The sequence below is a fragment of the Ischnura elegans genome, chromosome 12 (assembly GCF_921293095.1).
Source record: "Ischnura elegans chromosome 12, ioIscEleg1.1, whole genome shotgun sequence".
NCBI classification, from domain to species: domain Eukaryota; kingdom Metazoa; phylum Arthropoda; class Insecta; order Odonata; family Coenagrionidae; genus Ischnura; species Ischnura elegans.
This window is the reverse complement of record NC_060257.1, coordinates 88,264,009-88,274,207: the sequence shown is the minus strand read 5'-3', so window position 1 is coordinate 88,274,207 and position 10,199 is coordinate 88,264,009. Positions and strand designations below refer to the sequence as shown.

The window sequence follows — 10,199 nt, the reverse complement described above, 5'->3', positions numbered from 1 at the left end:
ACACCATCCTCCCCTACTTTAGATGATGCATTGAAGATTGGTCTTTGCTAAAGCCAAACTACAATAACGTGCAACCAAGAAATTACAGAATGTCACTGGTTGAAGATAGAAAATGCTAATGATCATCTACATCTGCATAATACCCCGCAAGATGCCCAAAAAATGTGGCAGGGGGTGTTAGGACACCAGCCGTTTACAAATAAAAAGGAAGCGCTCTAAGGAAATTACGACTAGCATTTTTTGAAACCCTTTATGGTTGTGGAAGATCATATGGTTTTTCACTGGCTGATTCGGTAGTTTATATACTGCGTATTTCTAATGGAATTTTTTCTAAATTTCTAAATTTAACACACAGAGGAGTAAAGCCCAATTAGGTTAAACCCTATATCAGCACCTTAATAAAATTAATAAATTATCTCAATAAAATAATCTCATTATCGGAATTTTAATAAAATGTAACTAAAATCATTTCACTGGCTTCCTTTTTTTAACATTTGCCACCTTGAGTATCTTTGAACATTATTAATATTAGCAAAAATTACCTTTCTATTCTGCATTTATTAGAAAATAATGAATTAGGATTCATTATTTATCAAGGCGAAATATCTGGAATCGCACTTATGAAAAAAAAACTAAAAATTTAATTTGTTCTGACACTATTTAAAAAAAGAGATAATCCAAAATATCGATCATTTGTGTATTAAATAAAAATATTAATTAGCTCGAAAGAAGAAATAATAAAAAAAAGGCTGATGACGCATTAAAAATTTTCATTTTTTAGGTACACATCATTACTCTTCGCACATGATGTCTTTACTGAGACAAGAATGCACATATGTTGAATGCAACCAAGTCTGGTTACCTACACTGGCTTATATTCCCGATTTTTTCCACACTCCATGGGATTCCATTGTTTAAGATTTTTAAGAAATGTAGGATAAAAATAATTATTCATCAGCATTACACGGCAACATTTTGATTTTTTTTCCCACATTCCCTGTCACTCAAACAGTTTTACGAAAATCTTGTACATTTACTTCATAATCACCTCGAAAGCATCAATCCCACATGCACAAATATATTTATGACTACTTAACCAATAAAAATTACTAAAATATCAATTCAAGCACAGGATTGGGTAGAGCAATTCCAGGCGTAAAAAAGCAGTAGCGTTAACCATGTATGTTATCGAGAACGCAGGTCAGTTAAAAAAAGAATACGGAATGGTTTGTTGATTGAGGCGGAGGCAAGACCTATGGAAAAATAAATATAAAAGCGCAGTAATTCAAATCTTTAATGATAAAAAGCAAATGCTACACATACTACAAAATATTATAAGAAATATAAAGGTTTACAAATACTTATTATAACAGAATACCACACAAGGACACACTCATCAAAAATAAAATCCACAATGAACAAAAAATCGAGGATAAAAAACAGTGTAGGAAATATTATCTTAACTTTCAACTGATGAATATGGCAATGGACAAGGAAAAAGTTTATTATTAAAATAATTCATGAAATAACCATTCGATCTATCGGAAAATAAATATTGCAGATGATTTTCAAATTTGTTCAACTCTTAAGGAAAGCAGAAACATTCTTATGATGGTTGTAATGAAAAACATATTTGGAAAAAAACAACTTTAATGATTGAATTGTCAAGCAAATCTAAGGCACAAAACACAGAATTTGAACACGCATAACACATGATAATGAAAAATAGTAGTATTATCCTTGAACATATTTGAAGCAAAGAAACAAAAAAACACACAAGGAGAAAAATATAAACATAAAAAAATAACTCTACCAAAAAATGGATATAATTTTGTCACCATACCGATTCAAAGTGCATATAAAATCCACATAATTCGATTATTACACTAAGGTACCATACTGCTTTCGCCAGAGGAAAGTCCAATGCCACCAAGAGTTTGCAGATGGAAATAATTGCATTAAATTATCAATTGAATGGCGAAAATAGACTTTTCTCTGTTACTCCCCCTCCCCACGTAGAGGGAGCAGTTTGGATTTGAGGGGGAGGGAGGGTGGGTAGGGATTGATAGTGGAGGAAGGGACAATTAGTGTTAGTTCTACTACTACTACTACAGCAAGCACACAAAGTCACTCACGCACTCACTCACATCATACAAAATGCATCATTCACACAAATACGATTCAAACCATACCAAGTACCTATCGCAGGGCCCACCGAGATCTAAAAATCCGAACGTAAAAATAATTCTCATAGCTAAGATACGTTTGTCGACGACCTAAGATCTAATTAGGTTTTATCTAACGTCCTGGTAGATAACCTACGCATGTTGACGAACTAAGAATTAAGTCGGTACTACTGCCCTATGACCTAGTATATCGATTCCTACTCTCCTACCTAAATCCTACGAAGTGCTGTAAAAAAAACAACATATTACAATAAATAAATACAAACACTTTACAATAAATAATGCAACAATAAAAAGCACACACAAATAGTCCACTGATGAACACCACACGAATCCAGGTCATCCTCTTCATTTCTTCAATCTTGGCACACAGTTCGACGCACCTCTTGTCCAGGAAAATGCAGTTCTCAGCAATGTCACCTGTTGCAAAAGAAGTTAACCAATTGTAATCACGGTGAAATTGATTATCGCAACCCTGTTTGCTCTCCAGTATAATAAATTAAAGTAACACAGAAAAATATTACGGGTGTCAGAAATAGCTATGATTGAATGATGCAATTAAAATCAATCCATTAATAATTTATGCGGGATTCGAAGGTAACAATACATTCATTGTTGATTATATATCAAAATATATTGCGTCTGTATTACGTTCTGGCACAATGACTGCTTGCATATATCATTACACTGACTTCATTTATAACGTAATTGATTTTAAAATGAAATATTATAATGACTTTTATACATGATATAATTTCGAAAAGGATCTGAAGAATAAAGAACAAACAATATCCTTATATGCCAATGAAGGGTCAATGTAAATCCAATGAATTTCAATTTCAATCTACGCATTGAAGACGAACAATGATGTAAGAAAACAAAACATGGCATAGGGTAATGAATTCTGGCTGTTGGGCAGGGGAATAACTAACGAAGGAAATCGGAAGATGGACACTAATAGCAGAATAGCACAGGTGAGGAGAGCATTCTACCAAACGAACGATCAACTTAAAGGTGGAGATTTAAGCATAGAAGCAAGCAAAGTAAAAACAATTAATCACAATTAAAATAATGCAACTTCGCGTCAACACATTCTTAGCATTGCTGACCACATATGATGATGGATGATCTTTAATTTAAATTTGATTAGAAAACATTTGAGGAGGGATACCCTTCATATCACATTAAGGGAAATTTCATCATCTAAAAATATACCGAATTACGTTAGCAATACGGACATTTCAAGCTGAATTTTTGTTTAAAAAAATTATATTTCACCACAACTGGTACGATATTTATATTTCTAGTAAATTATGAATAAAATTTGAAAAGCATAAAGCGGTGAAGGAGCAATAGAGAGCCAATTCCACAATTAAAGGTTTGTTCTTCCTTAATATATATAATGAATGATTTCTTTTAATTGCATGTGAAGGGCCTTAACACACGTTTTCGTAGAAATGGAAACAAATTAGAATCATCCCTACCTTGAGGCAATCTCGTCCAGTTCTTAATATCTTCTTAATACAGAGCAGCACTGTCTTGTAATCAGCTTTTCCTTTTCTCCCGAGGATGAGTTGCAGCTGTTAAGAGAAAAGTGAATATTGTAATTGGAACTGTATTACAACAGTGTAACAACTGAAGGAATAACATTAAATAATCAAATACATAAGGTATCTGATTAGAAATATCATGATCTATAATTTTTCACTAGAAAAGGTATACTGCTCGAATTATAAAACATTTATAAAATTATTTTACAGGTGTTATTTATTTAATAATTGCTCACATTGTCTAAGAAATTTTGTTAATATTTTTTTCAAAACTGTGCCATGTTCTTTAAACTTCAACAGGAAATGTATGCGACACAAATGTTGAGACAAAAATGAAAAATAGTTATCTCAAAATCTTAAGACATTTCAGAAAATCATTGCTTCCTCCCTTTTATTTCATCAAATTAATGTAGTCTTAAATTTGAAAGTGATAGTCGCATATCAATATAAATTAAAACGGAATAAAATCTTACTATCAGATGATGGCGCCAACTATTTATATTCTTCAAGAGGCGAAGAAGCATGCTGTATCTTTTCTAACTTCTCCTCTTCTTATCCAGCGAAGACTTGATTCTGCGGAGAGGTAGGATTAGTAGGCACATACAAAAATGAAATACCCTTGCACTAAAAATCCCCAAAGCCTCGCATACACTCCACGACAACGTACAAGGGAATCTTTGCACTTAAACCAAGTGAAAGTCCCATTCCTGTAGGCTGCAATGGATTAGCGTGCAAACAAAACTTTGGTTCAAAAGGCTAAAATTAACGCACGCATATAACCACCTAGCCTTACGTTACGATAGTATTTTGGCCCTAACGACCCAAAGCAAAGCTAACACTTTCACTGTCCTCATGATGTGGTCCTCTTCGACCGTTGTCTTCTCATCTTGAAATCCAGCGTTGACTTCGATGTCTTCATAACGTTGTCTTCCTTCTTCGGCTCTTCATAACCAGCGATGACAAACCTGCGGAGAGGTAGGATTAGTAGGCACATACAAAAATGAAATACCCTTGCACTAAAAATCCCCAAAGCCTCGCATACACTCCACGACAACGTACAAGGGAATCTTTGCACTTAAACCAAGTGAAAGTCCCATTCCTGTACGCTGCAATGGATTAGTGTGTATACTTAACCTTGGTTCAAAAGACTAAAAATAACGCACGCATGTAATCGCCTAGCCTTACGTTACGCAAATGTTTCGGCCCAAACAGCCCAAGTCAAAGCTAAAACACGCATTATCTTCTTGTCTTGGTCCTCTTCTGCTGTTGTCTTCTGTTCTTCAACACCTGGGGAGAGGTAGGATTAGTATGCACATACAAAAATGAAATACCCTTGCACTAAAAATCCCCAAAGCCTCGCATACACTCCACTACAACATACAGGGGGTATCTTAACACTTAAAACAAGTGAAATACCCATTTCTGTACGCTGCAATAGATTAGTGTGCATACAAAACTTTGGTTCAAAAGGCTAAAATTAACGCACGCGTATGACCTAGCCTTACGTTACGCTAATACATTGGCCCGAACGGCCCAAACCAAAGCTAACACTTTCGCGGCCTTCTTGTTGCGGTCCTCTTCCATCGCTGTCTTCTTTTCTTCAAATCCAGCGATGAGTTGAATCTGTGGAGAGGTAGGATTAGTAGCACATGCAAAAATACACATAGCACTTCCCTCCCAACCCTCCCCAATACAAAAAACACAAGAAAAATAACCAAAGCACACACACACACACGCACTCACACACCCCTACCTACATTGTCTCATGAGATCATAATCTAAATAAACCATTCTAAAGGTTTATAAGGCCTTTTGTTTTAGTATTCATTTTGGGACCATTTCTATAGCGCTTTTTTCACCATTTTCTCAACCTTGTTTTTGGCCACATATTTGGGGAAATTTCTTTGTTCAGGGGATTTGATATCAGTTTTTATAACCTCTGATCAGTTTCAACCAATTGAGTACTCATTATTTACCATGTGAGTCAATTTTGACTCTTTTCATTGCTTATAGACGTCATGTGCACCTTAATACCTTGGTTCATACCTTGTGTAACTTGTGTGTAATTGTGAAATTAATGTGTGAAAAACATACAAATTTCAATACAGAGCACTGTACAAAGATAACCCTCAATAGCTGAAGAACACGAAGCGATGAACTGCTAATCAGCTCATTGAGGCCTAATTTCTTCGTTTCTTCCTCGTAGCCGAGCGCTTGAATTTCTTCATTTCACTTTTCGTTGTTCCGGCGACAATTTTTCCCTCAATTTCAATCTGGAAAGAAAAGAATAGAGAATTCCAGTTAGCTTGTACGTCCGAAATTGTCCATTAGACCAGGGACTCATCACATTTAAACTTCGATAACCATTTGCTCAAAAGATCAATCAAGAAAAAAGAAAATTTAGAGTTGAGTCAAAAGCACAATTTACAGAACAATCTCCGTGATGAATGAGATTTATGCTATGGGTAAAAAAGAATGATATGGATATGCCAAATAAAAATACAAATGCATATGATAGTAGAAATTTGATCAATCTTGGATCAATTGGGTTCCAACAACGCAATTTATAACTGATTTTCAACCACTTATGTACCGTTGAAAAGGTAATACAAATGTCATTTGTAATTTCATTAGCAATATAATTGATATAAATAAAATAAAATAAAGCGATTGTAAATTTGTAACTTCAAAGATTGTGCTGATTATTTTAACTTAATGAGTTTTTTATGTTTAGCTTGTATGAATGAGTTGCCAGCTAGGGTAACAGGAAACTCCGCTCTCCGTATTAATCACCTGTTAACTAGATTGTATGAAATGTGAGCAAATGTTCTTCAAAAAGAAGTCCTTCATGAAGCAATAACCGATCATTCTTTGATTCGCTGTTCTATTTGTATCTACCATTATGTCAAGTAAAATCAACTATAAGATAGACTAGGAATATTTTAAAATCAAAATAGGAAGCCTAAATAGAATGGAGTCGTAAACGAATTAGACGCATGTTGTCTCGGAGTCTTCCGTGGCGTACCTAATTTGCGAATTTCTCCATTTTCCGGGTTATTGCCACGTTTCGTGGTCAGAGGTGACGACAAGGAAACAAAAGGAGCCAAAAACATCAACGGGCCTTTCAAAAAATAATGGAGAGCAAGATAGGATTAGATCAGACTGAGAAACAGTGGGTGATAGCAGGAAAGTAATAAAAAATGGACTTCGGGAGGGCGCTACGGGAGTTTTAGGGAGAAGTAAATTTCTAAAAAAAACCTGTGGATTTATTTTGGGCGCTTGAAATTATTAGCAAGCGATTCCACTAGTGCTTCTCTTGATTTGACTTATTAAAAAGTGAAAAAGTATCAATGAAGAAATAAGATACGCTTCTTGCAAAACAGTCTGATGACCTTGAGCAGCGCAGTCTAGAAAATTCAGTAGAGATTCACGGTTACCCAACAAAAAAGGGGTGCCTTCCGAACATAATCAGTAATATTGGGTTTTAATTGGGGGTTATTGTCAAAACGGATTGCATTGTGGTATCCACGTTAAGTTCCTCCGTTAGTTCCCACTCGTATTTCTCTTGTTCTGTGGTTCTGCAGTTCCCAGCCAAAGTGGTTGTCTCCTGGTCAAGGGGACTGCATAGAGGAGACACTATTCCTTCCCATGGAAGGCTGATTTCTGTGACCACTTCTGTGGCATTGGAATCAGTTTTCAGAAATGACCGCGGAGTGGTGAGGACGAAATTATTTTCCACTATTTTGCAGTAGAATGATTCGTATTGCGAGGAATAGCATTGAAAAGTAATGAATTCGATAGATCACATCATCAAGTGTATAAATTTCGGTTGACACCACTAATCGCACCTTATATCCACGTAAACTCAGATCAATTTGTCCGTCAGCGTCGCGAGGGGCGACTTTTGTAAACCCATTAACATGCACGGTGGGTGAGAGCACATTTAAATTTCAAATTTAGGATGCTCTTTTGTAATATTCGTTCTCCTGGTTTTCCGTCTGCGCATCAAATGAAGATCTCCTTGCAATAAAAAAGTCCACAGAGACTTATAAACGCGGTACAAGAACCTTGATGTGACAAAAACCCCTCTATATATCAACTCTGGCCTTTGTCCTGGAAGGAGGAAAGTGCTGCATGCTGCAAGGGTTGTTTACCGCTTGCGGTGAAATGACGAGACATATCTCCTCATGAACCTCAGATGCCAATCGTACAATGATAAGTGTAGCCTGACATCAGATGCCCATAATCTTAGCTCTAATTAGCGGAACAATAAAAAATTATGAAGTTTAAAATCGTTGAAACATCCAAAATGTTGGTAAATATTACTTATATTTCATAAAATATGATGCACCGGAAGGAATCGAATAAATTTATACGATGCTTAATAATATGTGTTATCGATGTTAAAAATTTTCTTCATTTATTATAAACTGAGAAATTTCGTTTCATAACCTAGCATTCCACTTACAAGGAACCACGGAAAAAAATTCTTCTAAACCTTACGTGCTCAAGAAACATTGACGCCCTTAATTAAACGTAATTTTAGTAATGGAATTTATTAATTGTAGAAAAAAATTTAAAAAAGAACTTAGAATTACCAATGACTACTATCTGTATAGATTTCAAGGAGCAAATATAAACTCAAGCATGTAATAGAGAAAACTCGAGGAATTATATTGCCGAATACCGCTCAATACACATGATATATGTCTGGATATAAACGCTAATATAACATCTGATCGGTCTAAAATTTATAGATAGTTAATATGCAATTTTATTTCCTCCTACGATAGTAATAATGGTAGTAATGACAGTGGCATTGATGAATTAATAGCTATGTGTTGTGATAATTCACATAGCTCCGAATCCTTGTTCTACCATATTCAATAATATGTCCAACTTAACCGATGGGGCAAGGCCATTTAATTTGTATAATCTTGGAATGTTATCACACGAAGCGACCTGCATCCTTTACCTCTACGAGGACGCGACTGAGCTCCCAAAGTTGGAGTCAAACTCAAAGAGCAAACGCCCCATCGAAATTCAGATTAGCGGTTGGAATGCACTGAGGTAACTCACGTCCACGCACACGTTAGCCGTAAGAGTGTTTTAATTCGGGCTCCGTGGCGAGGTTTTTCTTATCTTTAGGTTTATATTTCGACTCGCCGATTATGTCTCACTAAAACCCGTGGGTCCGAAGCCGAGTACGTCAATGTTGTGCGTAGTACCTTCAAATATTAGTAAATTTCATGCTCCTCCAATGAATGAATGTGTTCATGATCTCATTCTTCTTTCATTTGTGTGTCTTTGTCCTTGTATAAATACGCATTTAATTTCAGTGCCGGTAGTTACGGCTGTGTAATTGTTTTGAATTTTGAAAAAGTGTAGACATGGATATTCCGGAAGTCCACGGAGGAAGTTATCACAAAAAAAATAATAGTATATGACTTTAATATTGAGAGAAGGAACTACGTAGGTTGCTTTATCATTATGCAGGTCAAGTTATGATGAATTGCCCTCGCTTGCAATAGTGGAAGGTTGGCGGTTGGCAAGTAATACTGATTCATTAAACCATTTAAATTTTAATTTAGCTGGCGTGAGAATGGCGCAAGGTTAGAGTTTTGTGTAAATATCAACCAAGCATACAGGGAGCCTTAAATGATTGCTCTGGCCAATCTGAGCAAAATGACGTAACTCCCAAAATTACTTTTCTACACCTCCCCATTAACTTTGTTGGAGATATTCCCGAAATAATAACTTATCGTATACAATTGTAATTGCGATATATTTTCGCAGTGCAAGAAGGGACAATCTCTGCTCAGAAACAGTTGGTCATCAAAATTTTTGTATCACATGCATAAGGAGCAATGAGTGAAAAAAATTATTTAAATTCTTAAAAAATCTTGGCATAAGAACGACAATATCATTGCATTGGTTTAATGTGTTTTTAGTTTACTTTTATTTTCTCTTCACCATTTTTACGTGACCTACTGGTTATGATTAACATTCGTGACATAAACTGCTTTATCGATCGAAACTATTGTATATAATTTCGTAATTCTACGTATTTCTATAATAATGAAAACTAAAGGCACTCAGCATTTCGTAATTTACAAAGCACATTTATTTCAACTAGAAGAAAAGGTCAGCCGAGAACGACTACGTTATGATTTTCCCGCAGGTAACACAATGAAACGAGCGATTTCATTGGTTCTAAAAGTAAAAACTGAGTTTGCACGAAATATTTCTCATACGCCATATCCGGTCCGAGAAAGCAATCAGAAATTCTCGGCCTGAGGCAGGTACTTCCAGTTAGGGAATTCGGTTGGGAGCCAATTCTGGTAGCTAGTTCGAAGCTACCAGAACGGGAGCTTTAAGTTAAAGACGTTAAAACATCCATAATGCTAATAAATAACTTATATTTCACGAGACAAGATGCATCGGAAAGAATAGAATAATTTTA

At 35.5% G+C, this 10,199-nt stretch overlaps 1 long non-coding RNA gene across 1 annotated transcript; it reads right to left on the bottom strand.

Annotated features, from left to right (window-relative positions):
• Positions 1-2,388: 2,388 nt before the first annotated feature.
• On the bottom strand, positions 2,389-4,433 carry LOC124169840. Its single transcript, XR_006867254.1, has 3 exons — positions 4,210-4,433; positions 3,671-3,766; positions 2,389-2,606 (listed from the first exon to the last, which is right to left on the bottom strand). It is a non-coding gene; the product is annotated as an uncharacterized LOC124169840 (long non-coding RNA).
• Between the last annotated feature and the right edge of the window lie 5,766 nt (positions 4,434-10,199).